A 17,081-nucleotide genomic window follows, 5' to 3' on the forward strand; every position below is an offset into this window, starting at 1 on the left:
ATTTGTTTATGGTAATTTGCACATACATACATCTGGGATGGCACACCTAGCTTCATGTTGCCAGGATAAAAAAAAAAAAAAAAAAAAAAATGAAAGGAAAGGCCATCTCTAACCCTGAGTTAAGAAGGAAACCGTAAAGCTAATAATTAAAATGATATCTTAATTTTAATCTGGTAATATTCATCAGAAATGTTTTTTGAGAATCAACATAGTCTCTGCTGTCTATAATATAATGGCTATAATCACTAATTGAGCCAAATTTCTGCATTGCCAGTTTATGAAAAATCTGCTGTGCAACACTTTTCTTGTCTTTTTTTCGTTTTGTGTATGTGTGTCTGTGTGAGAGATAAAGTATGTGTTTATGAAAAATTTACAAATAAATTTCTATTGTGTCAGCGTAGCATGCTTGTAATTCATCATCAATATTTCTCCACTCATTTTAATTGCGCTTATACTTTCTTAAGGTTTATGCTTTCTAGCAAAAGTCCGTTAAAGAACAAACATGTCTCATGTCTCTTCATGTCAGCACTGTCGTGTTTCACTATCTTGCTACTGTAGAAATGACTGAGTCATGTTTAGTGTTGACAGCCAGCCTTAAAAATATCAAGATCAGCGCCAGTTCAGTGGTTCACTTCCTGTGTTTTTTGGCTGACTCACAACTAGAAACCACGGCCCTTAAAATGTTAAAAATATAGTTATTTCTCCCAGCTTCATCTTTATCTGTTTATACTTAAAAAACAAACAAACAAACAAACACCAAATTCTGTTGGTTGGTTTCAGCTGCCTCGTAGTTATAGTGAGGCCAGCCGATGTAAAACAAATAGTTTGGATGTTTGTTTGGTTTTTTTTTTTACTTTGGTGTTGTGTAATGACAAGGACTGAACAGCATGTGGCTGCCTTGTCCCACCGATCTGAGATCAGTATCCAGAAGTCACCCCTGGGTCACTTTCTCATCGAAGCTCAGGGGGTAACTAAACCATGAGGAGATAACAATTATGAACACACTCTTAACAGCATGATGAATTTTGATCATTTTACCTGGCAAAGCTTATTTAAATTGAAAGGGACAATTTAGCAAATATGACTTACAATACCTGACCTTAAACCACCTGGCAAATTTTCAGTGCATCTCTTTTCTAATTTGATACATATGAAGTCTGACAAGTGATTTTTGGAGATAACAGCAGACCTGAAGATGATTACCTCTCAATTCAAAATACAATCAAATAGTGCATTAATTTAGGAAATACCACTGATTCAAAATCCAGTCTCCTAGTTCTTGTCCATAAACAAGATATACTGCATCTAAATGAAAAGTGTTTCAGATCCGGCCAGGGTCCACAAATATTATATAAAAAAATACTGACAACATCATTTTAATTGCTGTCCTGCAGAGGCTTCAATGATTAGTTGGTTAATCCATCAGTCCACAAAAATGAACTGCCAGCTCTCTCAATGATTAATAATTTCAGTATTTTTTCCAAACCAATCTCCAGCATCATCTTCTCAGATGTGATGTTGCTTTTCATTGTCCTGTGAGACAGAAAATTAAAAGTCAGTTTCTTTTCAATAGAACGAGCAAACAGATGACAACATAATGTGGTATTTTTGGTGAGACCTATATTTTAAAAACTTATTATTTTTTTTATTTTTTTTATTTTGTGGTTATTATTGCCCCAAGGAAATAAAAAAAGGAAAGAAATATTTTTTCCATTGCTTTTTTCTTAGTGAGGACATTAAATGGTTAAAGAGATAACATTTTGGAAACCAAACTTCTTTACTTTCTTGATGTGTTAGATGGATACTGCTGCTACAGGTCTGGAAACTGGAGGATTGAGGCAATTAGTTTAGCATGAAGACTGGATGCAGCAGAAAACAGCCATCTATTTGTTAGCGAATTTTATTATTCCTGAGGGGAAATACTATTAATGAGGTGCTTGAATTAATATCTTCTTAATCTTATTGTCCATTCCAAATAATTTTTCTTCTGCTGGATAATTCTGAAGAAATGATCCACTAAAGTTGTAACTGTGATTTTTTTTTTTTTAAGTTTTAACAAAACAGATTTGAACATGTGGGAACATAATTTATTCCTGATATTACGCTTTTCTCCAGCGTGACTAAGAACTATTAAAATATGACGAGTCAGTCACGGCTGGTGGCTTGTCTTTATCACATGGTGCTGATGAGGCTCCTAAAACGCTTTTTAGTCCAGAAACTGTCAAATATCATTTTCCTGCTTTGGAAGAAATGACTGTGTCGTGTTCAGCTGATGTAGGCAGGTCCAAACTATGCTTGTTCACATCCACCCAGACCTTTGCCAGTTGGCCAATCCCATTTTATGTATTCAAACTATCTAAACTGATTTCCTCCTTCTTACAATATGGAAGTTTCAGCAGCTCTCTTGGCTCAGGCTTTCTATATTGGCTTGTAGAAGGGCAGAAAAAAGAACCACGCCCTCAGATGTTAAATTTGCGATTGTTATTGTATTACCAATAATGTATGTTCCTAAACTCTGGTCCCAACTGACTTTCAGTCAGCGGCATTTTGTGATCAGTTATTTAAAATGCACACAACCCCCAGTGATGAGCAGCATTGCTCCACAGGAAGAAGCACACTCTACCTTTCACAAGGTTTTCACATGAGGTCAGGCAGGTTGGTCGGTCCACCACAGTTTGAAAAACCTCAAAAAACCTCAAAAGCCAGAAGGTCAATTCTAATGGCAAAGGTGATCTCCTGACCTTTAAATAAACCTTTAGTAGTGGAAACTTTAGAAACTCTTAACTCCTTTCCTTACCCAACAATATGTCAAACTGTTCAATCAATCAGTCTAGTTAAGAAAAATAATCTTTAACCTCCTAAGACTGCATACTCATATGAGGACATCACCCTTTTTTGGTTTTCTTCACCATTACAATTAATTTTGCTAAACATAGACTCATGAGCCTCATTTGTGGACACTTTGTTTTTACCAGTAGAAATGAATATATGAAATCATGTAGTGTAGTGTAAAATAGACAAGATCATCTTGTAAATGATGACTAATCATTTGCAAGATACTAACAAATCAAATTTTAAAGCAACATTAACACTTAATGGAAAAGGACAAACTTTAAATGAACTTAATCACAGAACTCACCCATTAGGAAGTTGCAACAGATGTGAGTCATGTGAGGCTGTACAGCTTTTGTCAGCAATAAAACAATTAAGTAACGTCAAAGCAATATCCCAGACAAAAAATGTGACCTGATGGGAAACATGTGGACTATCATGGGAACGTTTGCCCAACAAAACTCAAAGTACACCAAGAAAGAGGAAGATGGGTCGCAAAGTGAAAGGGGTTAGTGAAAGGGGTGTGACTTGTGTTCACAGCAACAGACAACAAATGAAAACAATTTTTGTACAGTCACTGATTTGTGGTTGTTTTGCTCAAGTAGCCTGAGGCCCCCTGTTGGCTAACTAAAGGTTTTCTCTGACAGCTGACCCAATTTAAAGCCTTGCAGGTTTCATAGCCTCAGCTGAGAAAATCTTAATGCTACAGCCTCCTGTTATATTCAAGACTGTACTTTCATCTCTGTGAGAGCCGTTTCCTGTGTTTGTGATTTTGCTGAGCTACAGAACATGTAAACAGAGTTTAGGACTGAGATAAACTCAAAATTCATGACAAAACAGACAAAGACCTGGTAACGTAATAACCAAAAAAGGACACAAACTAAAAGTTCTGAAACAACTGAACTCTGTAAATGAGGCAAGGGAGAGAGGAATGAACAGATTACATTCCCTTAGGAACAACATACTAAAACAGGGAAGGGCCTAATTTGACCTGATGTGCCTAAGAAAGTAAAGCTGGCAGTGGTAAATGATGATACGTTATTCACCAAACGTCCCGAGAAACAGAATTCCTGCCAGCCAGACGTCAGGCCCAATCAATTTTTATTTGTATAACACCCCTTCACAACAGAAGCTACCTTAGGGTGCTTCCAAACAGATCAGCACGAGACCTTTTCTTTCAATATTATTTATAGACAATTTCCAGCAAGAGCAAGATCTTGGTGAGAGAAGCTTTTAAGAGGTAGACACTTCGGGCAGAATCAAACTCAGGGTGCTTCCATCTGCCTTGACCAGATCAAAGTTTAAGAATAGCGCAGGTCAGATTCAAGCATTCTAACAGCACGTTGAGACACCTGACAAATGAGACCTGACACAGACTTTGCAAATGTTTATAGTAACAAGCAAACTGCCCATCCTTATTAATGATATAATTACACCTGTGTCCTCTCTGTAATGAATGTGCTCACTAAATTTACTTTTATTTTTATTTTACCTGTACCCTCTGCAATGTCAAACATACTTGGGAGCAAATATTAAGTAAATAAAACGTGATTTAAGTTGTAAGTAAGCTGAACCTTCAGTTCTCACAAGTACAAGAAGTACAAGGATTCTGTGCTTCAAGCTGTCTCTGCTGTAGGATGGCATTGGCGTGCTGTGTACAAGCACAATGAAATGGCATTGCCATTGTGTGTGACGTTCAGAACAAACAAAAAAAAAAATAAATAAAAAATGACAGCTGTGGCCTCCAACACTGGATACGCTGCCGCTGAGGAGCTGACCTTCCACAGTAACGAGGGTCACTCAGCACACTGTGTTGTCACAATCATTTTATCTGCCGTGAAAAGTCAACTCCCTTAAAGGTCTGAAGATACTGCAGATGTCTGTCATGTCCTGAAACTTGATGTTGTCTTGTGTCAGTATCATCTCGCCATTTCCTCTTTTACTTTGAAACTACTTCTCTCCTTGTGTGTCCACCTCTTCTGTGAATATAAATCAGGTCCAGGTTTAATATCAATACTGTTAAAATATCAAATATCAAGGTCTCAGTCCACAGAGATATGCTCACAACCTGTAATCAGAAACTGAGCCTCAACAGTGAATATGAATATATAGTTATATGGCGTTTCGCACCCCAGAACAGGATGAGCCATCGTTGTAACCCTGAAGAGAGGAGAAGAAGGTATCTTGCTCAACTCACATCCTACGTCATCATGCAGGCTGGACCCTACAGCAGCATTTGATGCCCTTAACTTTGAGCTGACAGTGACACATTAGAGCCAACATACTAAAACATTTCAAATAGCAAACGTTGGTTTTGTCCACGTCTTTGCTTTTCGCTTCTTTTGAACCCAACATAAACACCGCAATAATTACATCAATGGTAAAACTTAAGCTTCAGAGAAAGAACCGCCTCATACATTTTCAAAATTAGCTCTAATGCTTGAAGGCAAATCTACTGTAAAACTCACAAGCAGCTTTACTGTTGAATGTACACAACACAATCAGCATTACAGTTTCCCCTCTGTGATGTTGTGCTGTGTTTTTTTATTTCGCCTCAAAGCAGGTGCTGAAACATCACGTGGGGAATGATGGGGAATAAAACAGCACGTGTTCTGAAAAATTTTTCATAGAACACAGAAAATGGACCACAGACTTTGTGCTACTTCTCTTTTGTTAGATGACTATAAAAAACAACCTGCTCCAGAGGGAGGTATTAGGTGCCGCTACAGCTGCTGTCACTCAGCCATTCATGCTCAAAATTGTCAGTTGTTTTGGAATTGAATTTCACGTCAAAAAGTGAATCACTTCAGATGCTTCGCTTCAGACACTCTCACAGCCACTTGTCTGACGTATTTCTACATATGTGTTTCTCTGCGGGGAGTTCACCGAAACACTGAAACTTTTTAATGAGCTTTCCCAGTGGGCTGATGATAATGCGTATGCCTTAGACTGCTCTGTGCAGACTTTTTAAAAATTAAAGAGCCTTTAAAAAAAAATTAAGCCTCTACAAGTCTTTGGACCGATGCACAGGAGAAATTCATCTGCTGTCGACTTGATGGAGAATTACACTTCATGGAAAGAGGCTGACTGATCTCCTCCCACTCTGGATTTTGCCTCACACTTAGGAGAAACATTCGGTCTACAAATTAGGTGCCTCATTGTGTTCATGTTCATTTTAAATTCATTGGCTTTGGAGGGCAGCACAATGGCAAAGTGGTTAGCGCCCCACAATAAGAAGGTTGTTGGTTCGGTTCCCGGCCTGGGGCCTTTCTGCGTGGAGATTACATGTTCTCCCCGTGTTTGCGTGGGTTTCCTCCCACCGTCCAAAGACATCATGTTCGGGTTAACTGGTGACTCCACATTGTCTGTAGGTCTGAGTGTGAGTGGTTGTTGGTCTCTGTGTGTCTCAGTGTGTTGACCCTGTGATGACTGGCGACCCTCACCCAGAGTGAGCTGGGATTGGCTCCAGCACCCCCCGCGACCTGGAAACGGAAAAGTGGTAGAAGATGAATGGATGGATGGCTTTGGAAGGAGAAGGATATCCGTCATTATCAAATCAGATTTATTTGTATAGCGCCAAATCATAACAGAGTTACAGCGAGGCACTTTACATATAGAGCAGGTCCAGGCCAAACTCTTTATAAAATGATTTAAAGAGACCCAACAGATCCCCTGACGAGAAAACACTTGGCAGCAGCAGCAGAAACTGACTGGGAGAGACAGAGACTTCAGGAAACATGGTTAGTGAATGCAGTACACATGCTTAGAACTGGGAGAAACAGGGATTTCAGAGAAGCACGGTTATTGTCAGCGCAGATATATGAAAGCACTCACTCTGTCCCTCTTGTTTGATTTGTCCCTCGGCTCTACCAATACTCAAATTGTAATGTATTGCTCCCTTTGGCTGCAGTATGCTCAGAGAAAGCAGCAACAAACAACCTTAACTAAAAACATTTTGAGCCCAATGAGCTGCCAAGAAGACCTGCAGATATGATATTCACCCTTTGCAATACATGCTTTGAGAAAAGATGCAGTCTTTTCATTCAGATGTTTGAACTTTCCTTTGGTGCTAAATTCCTGTTTTCCTTTCTTCAGATATTTCAAAGTTCACTCTGCCAGAGAGCCCCTTCAGAAATCAACATCTCAGAATGGACCTGCCTGTGGGCCTCCACTCAAAGCCTGTAATGAAACCGAACTGCAGGTGATTGCTCTCATTCACTGTTTTTCAATCAAAAAAACTGAATTTTAGATTAAAAAAATAAAATCTGAGAGACTAGTTTAAAGTATGATTTAAAAAGCAAGAATACAGAGCAATAGAATGCAGAAGTGTGCCTAAAAATCTAATTTACTGGGGGGAAAAAATTTTTTTTCAAATACAAGTACATTCATGAAACACAATGCTTTGGGGAGCCATATTTGGTCATAGATGCAATGTAGTAAACTCCGCTATGGCCCATAACCAGCAGCCTGCGCTCTTTACTTTGCACAGCTCAGACTCTGAAAACAGAGGAGAAACTCTCTGACGTTGTGTAGCTGAACTGCAGCTTCGGCCTGCGTTCAGGCCACCCATGTCAGGATTTAGTTTTGTCAGAATCATTAGGGCTATTATGCATCACAAAATGAAAGTGAACTAGATGAAATATTGTATATTTCATTCAAGAAAATTGGAAATCTGCAAGAACATCTTCACATTATGAAATTGTCACATTTGTTTTTTCTTTGACAAGTTCCATGTTAGATCCTTCAATTTCTCAGAGCTAGAAAGAAAGAAATCTCTTTGAGTCTGATAAACAGCATTTGTGTAGTTACTCTTTCTGTTAGACATGGAAAAGAGAGACAATAGCTGTGCAGCGCAGATTTAAATCAAACAGATGCCACCCAACATATAACTGGACAGGTTGCCAGTTCATTGCAGGGCCAACACGCAGAGACCACTCACACCTACGAATAATGCAAACTCCACACAGAAAGGACCCAGGAAATTAGATCATTTAATATCTGATGTTGCAATCACTTTCAAACAAATACAAATCAATATCTAATGATGGTGGTGGCCAACTTTGTCACTGACAAAATAGACAAAATAGCTTCAAGTCACTCGTCTTTATTTGCCATATTCACAATTTTGCATGTTCTTCAGAGGAAATTCCACAATCGAGAAGTGTTGAGTTTTGCAAATTCTCTTAAATTGTACTAAAAGGCAATTCTTGCATGAGGTCCATTGTGAGCAACAGGGGATTTAGTTGCATCAAAATGAACCATTTTCACACTGCCAGGTGAAATCCAGGTGACGTCTTTCTTCTGAGATGCACATATAGCTCCAGTGTGTGTGAAATTATAGCTCCAGTGTAGTTTACATGTACAAGCTATTGGGTGGACTTACATGCATGTCTGCCTCTCATCCAGTTGTGAGCTATTCTTCACTTGGCCCCTGAATTCAAATGATGAATGTTTAAAGGTTGCATAAAAAAAACTGCGGTATTGTCTGTCTGTGACAGACATGCTGGAGGACCCAATGTGGGCAATGCGCAGTCCTTCTCCTCAAATTTCATCACAGAGATAAATCAACAAAGTCACTTTGTTCTTTCATCCAGAAATCGCACGTCTCAGCCTTATGTCAGTAAGCCTTTGTTCTCTGATTTATCTCTGTGATAAAGATGCTTTTCCCTCACAAACATTAACTGAATATGACAACTTGGGCCCACGGGCACAATGTGATGTCATAAACAAAGCAATACTTTCTGCAAAGATATGACAGCAAAACGAAAAGTTCCAGACTGTGATTATTAACTTCATAAAGTTAGCAGACATACAGACGCATCAGGTTCTGGTGTTGGCGTAGAAAGATGGACGGACAGGGAGACTGACAGACAAATGCACACACTTACAGGTGGATAAATTGGTTCATCAGATTACAGGAGGGTCAGGGTGATTGGAAGGTAGCAAGAGAGAGACCGCAACGCACACATTACATTACATACATCACATGCAGACATCACATATGGATTGCATATACACATTCAACTGCAACAGATAGGTAGGCACTTCGCAGTCCACATCTTGTTTCCATGGTGACCAAATGAAGAGGGATCCTTGTTCAAATCAGAAACATTTTCCAATCCGAACCATTCAGCTCTTCTGAAATGTATCTGTGTGTGTGTGTGTGTGTGTGTGTATATGTGTGTGTGAGACCTTTGAAATAAATCACAAGTTTCAAACTTCATACAGCAAAATATGTTTGACCAGACCAACATGAAATAAAGTCTAAGAGATATGTAGTCCTGGAGGTTAACTTGGTCCACCTGAACAAAAATAAAGCTTCATTTAGAAATTTTGGACAATCTTTTATATAGTTATGACAGTGTCATCGGCCTAACTTTGATTTTTGACTCTCCCTTCAAAAATAAAAAACTCAAATAAATAAAGTGAGGTGCCAAAGTGAGCCAAATATGAGCCAGCAGCGTCTGCTGAGGACACATTCATCTCCCTCTAGTTGAATTAATATCTTGGTTTTATCATGTGAGCAAAGTTTATCTTATTATGTTGATGATTGATTTTAGTTCATATCTATTGCTTTTGATGGTTTGATGGGGTTAATCCATGTGCTCCGTTGGATAAGGATTTCCATTGCCTTTCAATGGACAGTAAAGTTCTTCCTGATTCTGATTCTATATGCTCGTATGCATGTACATCATCACTTGGTCAATCGGGATTGTTTTTAATTGGACTTCTTAAAAGGACCTGTAAGATAATCAGCTCATATCAGGTTGAAACACAACTACAGTGTAAACAGGCTGGCTGAATTAAGGACACAAACATTTTGACACATATTATGTATGGAGATATCATGCGTACATGAAAGATGATGCTAACACGTTTCTAACATCTTACATATCTTCGCTGAATCTGCTCCCATCTGTATTTTTACTACGGTTAAATGTCAGCGACTTCAATTTAATGTGAGTTAAATTTGAGTCTTTCACTGTTTGTCTATCAGCCTTGTCATTCGCTTGCTGAGGGCTTAATGGGCAACACATACCACCAAAACATGTCTACAACAACTGAAGTAGACACAAAAGACATTTTTACGAAATAACATGAATGCCATTTTATTGTTGTTATCAATGAATGAAATGTTTGTTGAAATACTTAACGTGCTGAAGCTACGGAGGATCATTACCTGAATCTTTCATCTTTGTTATTTTTCTCTCACTGCTCATATCAAGCGGTGGCGTGTGTAGAAGCTCCAGTTGGACTGTTACCCGGAGAAAGCGACGAAACACAGAAATGCTCATCTACACAGTGGAGCATTGTAGGACTTCTTGTGGATGCCATTGTTGCTGCATAGTTAGATGTGCACGAACGCAGTCATCACAAATATTTCATAAGGTAATAATATATCTGCTGCGCTCAAGCAGCAAAAAAATTATTTACTAACCAGTCTTCAACTACAGTGGCAAAGTATTGATGTACGTTTACAGTTATCGGTAATGATATGTAAAGAACAAGCGATCTTTTCCAACCAGTATCGAACAAATTATTGATTTGTTTGGGGGTTTTTTTGTTTGTTTTTTTCAGTCAGCGCTCCAACATTAATCCCAACTGAGATGCTTTGGAATAATCTGACGCGAGCTTTTCCCACCAGGCCTGTAAAAAAGATGTCTGAGCTGAAAGAAGAATCGATAGATGGATATATAGGTAGATACATACTTTATTTATCCCAAGGTAAGTTCAACAGAAATATGGTGGAAAGTTCCTGCTGCCAAAAGACGTTCAGACAGTCAAGTCCAAAAGTTCACTTGCTTACTTGTCAATGGCTGGATGGACAAATGAAAACTTAAAGGTCATCATTGTTTTTGTGGTACTAGCTTTAGCTCACTGGGTTTAAAGATTCAATCAATTTAGATGGACAACGCATCGCAATTCCAAAAGAAAGCCAAGTTGTTCACATGGATTTTTTTGCAAAAGTATTGATGCTAAATCATAAACCGACTACAAAGATGGATGTAAACTTGGAAGATGCTGTAAAGTGAAGCCCATTCTCCATCAAAATGGTCCGACCGCTCACTTATTCATTACCTCAGTAAATGTTTTCCTAATGGGGTTGTGGTCTTGGTCACTAATTTTAGGTGTTATTTAATAGAACGTTTTTTAAATTTTGGTGTGATTTAGAGGAAAACAGACCGTAAAATTGAAAATTGAGACAGCATGAGCCTGACAATCAGCATAGTACACAGCAGGTCAGCTCATCCATCACTCCTCGTCAGCTTCATCGACCTCTCCAAATATTCTTTCTTCTTGTTCAAGATACAAACTAGAGACTTAAAAAGAGCAGCTCTCAAAAATGGGCGGCACACTGAATATAAACATATATTAGCAGATATAGCTAAGATATAGCAGATATTTTTCCCCACGTTTTGCTCACTGAGCAGATTGTTTACCATCTAAGACCTTGATCTGTGTTTTCAAATGTTCGAGGAGCCAGGTTGAACCCCAATTCAGTGGCCTGATTTTTCCTTTTCTTCAACAGAACTTTGGGACACTGCGCATGCGCGTCAGCTCGTGTGTATCTGACGCTCACAACAATCCAGCTCCCGATTAATCTGTGCTGAAGCCGATGGGGTTTCACTGCTGACACTGACATCAGTGTAGTTGAATGAATGTGCCAGAGGCAGCATAAATTAATGAATTGGCTCTGTTGTAAATAAAGCATTACCAGCCACGGCTGATGGGTTTCAGATGGATATATAAGTCCCTGAACTAAAGCATGTAAGCCTCTGTGCTCCACGTTAGCGGCCCGGCTCACTGCTGTGTAATATGTCTTAGTAATGAGGTTGTGATTTCTCTGACGTTATCCATTACTATGCTGAAAAATTGCCTTATATTGAAAATTCCATTAACTCTTGGCCAGCTGCTACAGTGAATGCTGTGAGACTTTGGTGTTCTGATGCCAGTCTATATATAATATATCAACATAAATCAACATTGTAGATATTTGGACACTGCTTTATTATTCCTGCCTTTAGTAAGTGTGTATTTCCATGTCTTGCCGTCGAAGCCCAAAATCACAGGTGACGTCAAATATAAATTGACGTACATCCATTTTTCTATAGCCTCTTCTATTTCCAGCGCTGGATGAGCACCAGCCTCTCCCGGCCTGCAGGGAAAAGCAGAGAAGTTAGAACAGGATCATTCTATAATCTGTAATACTGAACCCAGAACAAAACAAATACTGCAGTACTTTGAGAAGAAGCGCACAGAGTCACTTCTTTAGAAAAACATTTTCTGACGCTGTGAATGTGCGCTTGTTGTTCCAGCCTCCAGTGCTAAAGGCTGGGCATTGCCCCACCTGCCTTCCTGTATAGACCAAATGTAACTCTCCTTTTATAATCACAAATGATGTGAAAAGCATAAATTACTCTGGCATGATGTTGGGAGATGTGACGATATAAACAAAGTGTGAACTAGTGGTAAAAGGTTGTGCAAATTTTGCAATATTTGGACTAGAAAAATGGAAGTTACACTCTGTGGGAATCATATACATTTACACATTCCCTCCACTGCATCTATATTTATATTACAGCTTATTTACTTTCCTGGTTCTGGTTAAGCTTTTATATATTAAACATGATGATCTACGCTATTTGAGCTTCTTTTTTCCCTGCAATCAAGTAAGATTTTAGTTGGTCACGGGTGGTGTTTTAAGGAAACTTTTGAAAAGAAATAAAGATTATAATACTTCCTGTTATAGGCTTCAATCCACTGTGTATGTTGACTGTCTGAATCTGTGAGAAAATAAAAAAACAAACAAACAAACAAACAAAGAAAAAATGAAAGGAGATACATTTGGAATTTGAAAAGAAAAGAAAATACATGAAAAATTTACTAAAATGCCATTTATTCAATATTTCATGGGAAAATTTAGTGATTAGCTGACTCACAACTTTGTATTTACATCTATTTCAATATTTCTACATTTATTATTTTCAATAATGTAAGAGCTCTTTTTTTTTTCACTCACTCTTTTTTTTTTCATTCATATGTATTTTATTTATTAATTTAATATTGATGGAGAAGGCATTCCATAAATACCATCCAGAAAATCTTCCCTCACCATCCCTGAAAGTAACAAGAAATAAAAATGCTTTTCTTCACTTTTAAATGCTTTCTGATAACAGGCTCTTTTGGGTGAATGGAAAGCATAACGAGCATATTTTCAGTCAGCACTACTCTACCTCAGCTAATTATACATCTCCCCCAATTAAAACTGTGTTCACTGTGAGCGGGAATAAAAACTTATTTTGTGGATAAAATCCGTAAGAAAGCAACTGACAGCTAGGCCACTGAATGAGACACTGATTGGCTGTGACATCACCGACTTTTCTGACGTCACTAGCAAAGATGGAGGATGGAAATGAGTTGATAAAGGCACAGAAAAAAGCAGCAGGGCTCCACTCAAAGGCTCTTAAGCACTGATTCCACTTTTCACGTGTGTTACTGAACCCTCCACGTGAGACACGTCAATTAGTGATTGTGATCTTTTCAAAACTCACGCTGAAGCTCGAGTTCACTGCAGAGTGTGTTTTTCCACACAGGGCAGGTTTGTGTGTTTGTGTGGGGTCCTCTAATATCTGGGCATGAAACGTAAATTTGCCGAATTAAAATAGGCATGAGTTCTATTTTGTCTCTATGTTTGAGAGATGAGGCTGAATAATAAAGTCTTTTGAAAGATGGGTGAGTAAACACTGTTCTGATGGGAACCCAAGTTTATTTCATGCAGATTAGTCATACAATTGCTCCAGACACAACCGTAGCAGACACAATTACCTCTGTAATGTCATTAACTGAAGCTCCTGGCCGCCACCTTTGATCCACACCAGGATGACGGAGTCATATCTGCAGCACACGGTATTTGTGTGCTGATGCGCCTCAATTCCAGTCAGTTTTTCAACAAGCTGACATAAATGTAGTGTTGTATCAGGGCATGGACAAGACACCGAGGAGGAAGAATGAGGATGCTTTCATAAATAACATCATGGCTAGTTTTTGTTTTCAAGTTGCTTCATAAAAAGGTCAGTTTGTGATGTGAGCCCAGTCTGACTTCATGATGTAGTGAGCAGAGATCAGCGAGGATCAGCCCATCTGCTGTTTGCCTCCCTCTTTACCTTCTCTCTGCAGAAGGTTTGGGTTTGTTTAAGGCACTTCCCTGATGGTGATGAGAGATGAGACAGTCAAAATGTTGAAATGTATTTAGTAATTACTATAATATACCACTCTATCCTATCAGATCTACAGGCTTAAAGTCAGGGTCCAATCAGCTCTAAGTTGTATTTTACGATAGAGTTGTATGATTGACAATGTTACAGAGTTGAGGGAGTTGATGCTGCTTGCCCTCTGCCCTCTGTGGCACAGCCTGTCAATCAAGAAGGCTCAAAACCAGAAATGACAACCTGAACTCATTTGGAAAATATTTAATGAGGGAATAAATCAAATGAGAGGTCAGCCCATTTACCCATCATCACGTTTATATGTAGCTTTGATGACACTTTAAGATTTATGATACAAATTATCAGTTAATGAAATCGCAGCCCACTAATTTCCTCGCATACTTAAAAAAAAAAAAAAAATATGCCATTAATAAAAAATCCCCCAACCACTTCCATAGGTCACATTAGCAAAGCAGAGCAAAAAATGTCCTCCACTAGAGGGGAGGGAGAAAATAATTTAAGTGAACTATCAGCAGCATGCATTTGCTGTAAGAGCAGCGCTTTGGTTGCTGCCATCACAAATAATGACTGTGAATTGTCAGCATTTGCGTCAGCTGTAATGATGGATGGAGGAGGATTTTTGCTAAGCTTTATTGAAAGAAGAAAATCTGTGCCTTAATTAAAAACCACTGAAATGTCAGAGAATGCATTCAATTCTCAATTAATGAAAGGTTTTCCAAGTGTGTTAGTTCCTCCCTTTTTTCTAATAATAGCATTAATAATTTCTACACAGTTAAGCATCCATCCTGAACGTGTGTACAGATGTTTTGAGGTTGTTTGTTGTTTTGTTTTGTTTTTCCATAGTAATGCTGCTTCTGTGCATTCAGTATGCAGGAATGATTCAGCTCTTCTCAGCTCTTTACTGGATTCAGGAGATTTTGAACACCCCATGTGACAGACTGGCAGCTCTGCGTTGCACCGTGATTTCTGTTGTGAAAGACTTTGTGTAGTTCTGCTGCTGTCTGTCTGTTGAAGGGTCCAGTCATCAGTCGGTTTTTCTGATTTGCCAAGGACTTCAGAGGAAACTTCAGCACTTGACGTCAGAACGACAGCTATCCTCTTTCGCAACACGTGAAGACTGCCGATCAGGCCTGAGGGATGATAGATCTGCAATGCAGAGGACAAATTGTTGAGCTGCTCTTTTGGACAACAATTCAATCTTGTTGCCCTGTAATGAGATCAGGGCAGTTAACTGGAATAATATCCAAAGCAGCACTTTGACCCTTTCATTGACTTAATGTTACTCATCTCAGTTGGATTGGTGTTAAACGTGGGGGGAGAACTGGACCTAAAATTTAAGTAAAATAATGATTTGCTAGACACCATTAAACCTAAGTATTGGTTTAAGCTAAAGGAAACACCTGGGCTTTCAAACCTCAGGATCTGTGAAAAAGACATCATTCAGAGACCTCCACTGTAACGCCATGGTCAGCACAGGAACAGCTGATGACACCAAAAATCCTCAGAATTGGGACATAGCTTGAAACTTAAACATACAAGGATAGAAAGGGAAACATGACAAAAATGAGCCACTAGAAAAACCTGGAAAGTGAACTAAAACAGGAAATGAACAAAAGTCCAAACATATGGAATCAGGCACCACACCAACCATTATTTTGAGTGTTTAAATGAAAGAGAGAGACCTTCTCTGATTTACAGCATCTGTAGTACTGCAGCAACATTATTTGTTGCCTTTTTTCATCTATCTTTTAAAATGTTTGCTTGCTGCAGAATTACGTGGTTTATATAATAAGAATAATAACAAGAATATACTCATTTATCATTTATATCAACAGGGCTGGAATCAAAACCGCCTATGTCAAATCCAAAGAGATCTAAATTTGATGCCATGACCACATGGCCACAAATCAGTTTTGAAGTTCATCACTTCTACTACAGTGCCATCTGAAGTACAGAAGAATTGGCTTTCTGGAACATGTTGTTACTGTTACCATGGTTGATCGATGTTTTGCCTGTGGTGTTAGACTTTGCAAATCTCCAGTGCACATGCTCGAATTTGAGAAATTATAATAAGTCATAGCATAAACATTTCAAATGAATAATGAAAGCAGAGCATTGCAGATGTTGTGATGTTGTTTCTTTTTACTATATGCACAAAATATGTTTGCACCTCGCAACTTCATTTCACAGAATGAACTCTTTTCATAGAGAATATGTCTGTAAAAGAAAACAAGTTGTAGGCATTTTTTCTGTTGCCACTAGGACAACAACAGTGTGTTGTTTGAACATATTCATGACAAAGAGGTAACAATGAGATTTCTGCCTTCCTCACAAACTGCCTTTACTGTGTGAACTGAGCTCAGCATGGCTTCAGTTTCCACAAAGACTCTGCCACCAGAACTGGGACGGGGATTTCTTCGATGATCTGGGTTATATGAATTTCAATGTACTCTGTTTCTCACTTGTCTCCTCAATTTAAGCAGGAGCCCAAACCAGTCACTGTCAAATAATTTGAGCGAATGCTCTGTGTCCTTGAGACAAGGTCAAATTATTGACTGGGCACACAGCTAAATATTCATTGGAAAAAATAAACATCATCCTCATATTCATTCTCCACAGTAATAACGAGTGTTTAAAGAGAGAATGTGCATCATTTATTTTAGTTTAACTTCCTGCTTGATTTGCTTTCAGTTGTCTTCAAAACCAAAAGCGAAACATGGAAAATGGGAAAAGAGAGAGCAGGGAATAAATTGAAGGAGAAAAAGGAAACAAAACAGGAATGCAGAAAGAAAAGAGTGCAACAAGACAGGTGACACCGTCAAAGGGGATCAATAATATTCCATGTTGTGTACACTGAAACGCATGGCTTTGTATAGATTTTACAGAAGGAAAAGCCCAGTGCAATCATTGCATTTGTGTTATGAAAACGCATTTTGCTGGGTGACATAAAATAAAAGGCTGAAGCACCATTACTCTGGAGAAAGGTGCTGCACATCTCTGCATAACAACAGGGGTGTGAGC

This window comes from Echeneis naucrates, chromosome 3 (assembly GCF_900963305.1).
Source record: "Echeneis naucrates chromosome 3, fEcheNa1.1, whole genome shotgun sequence".
NCBI lineage: Eukaryota > Metazoa > Chordata > Actinopteri > Carangiformes > Echeneidae > Echeneis > Echeneis naucrates.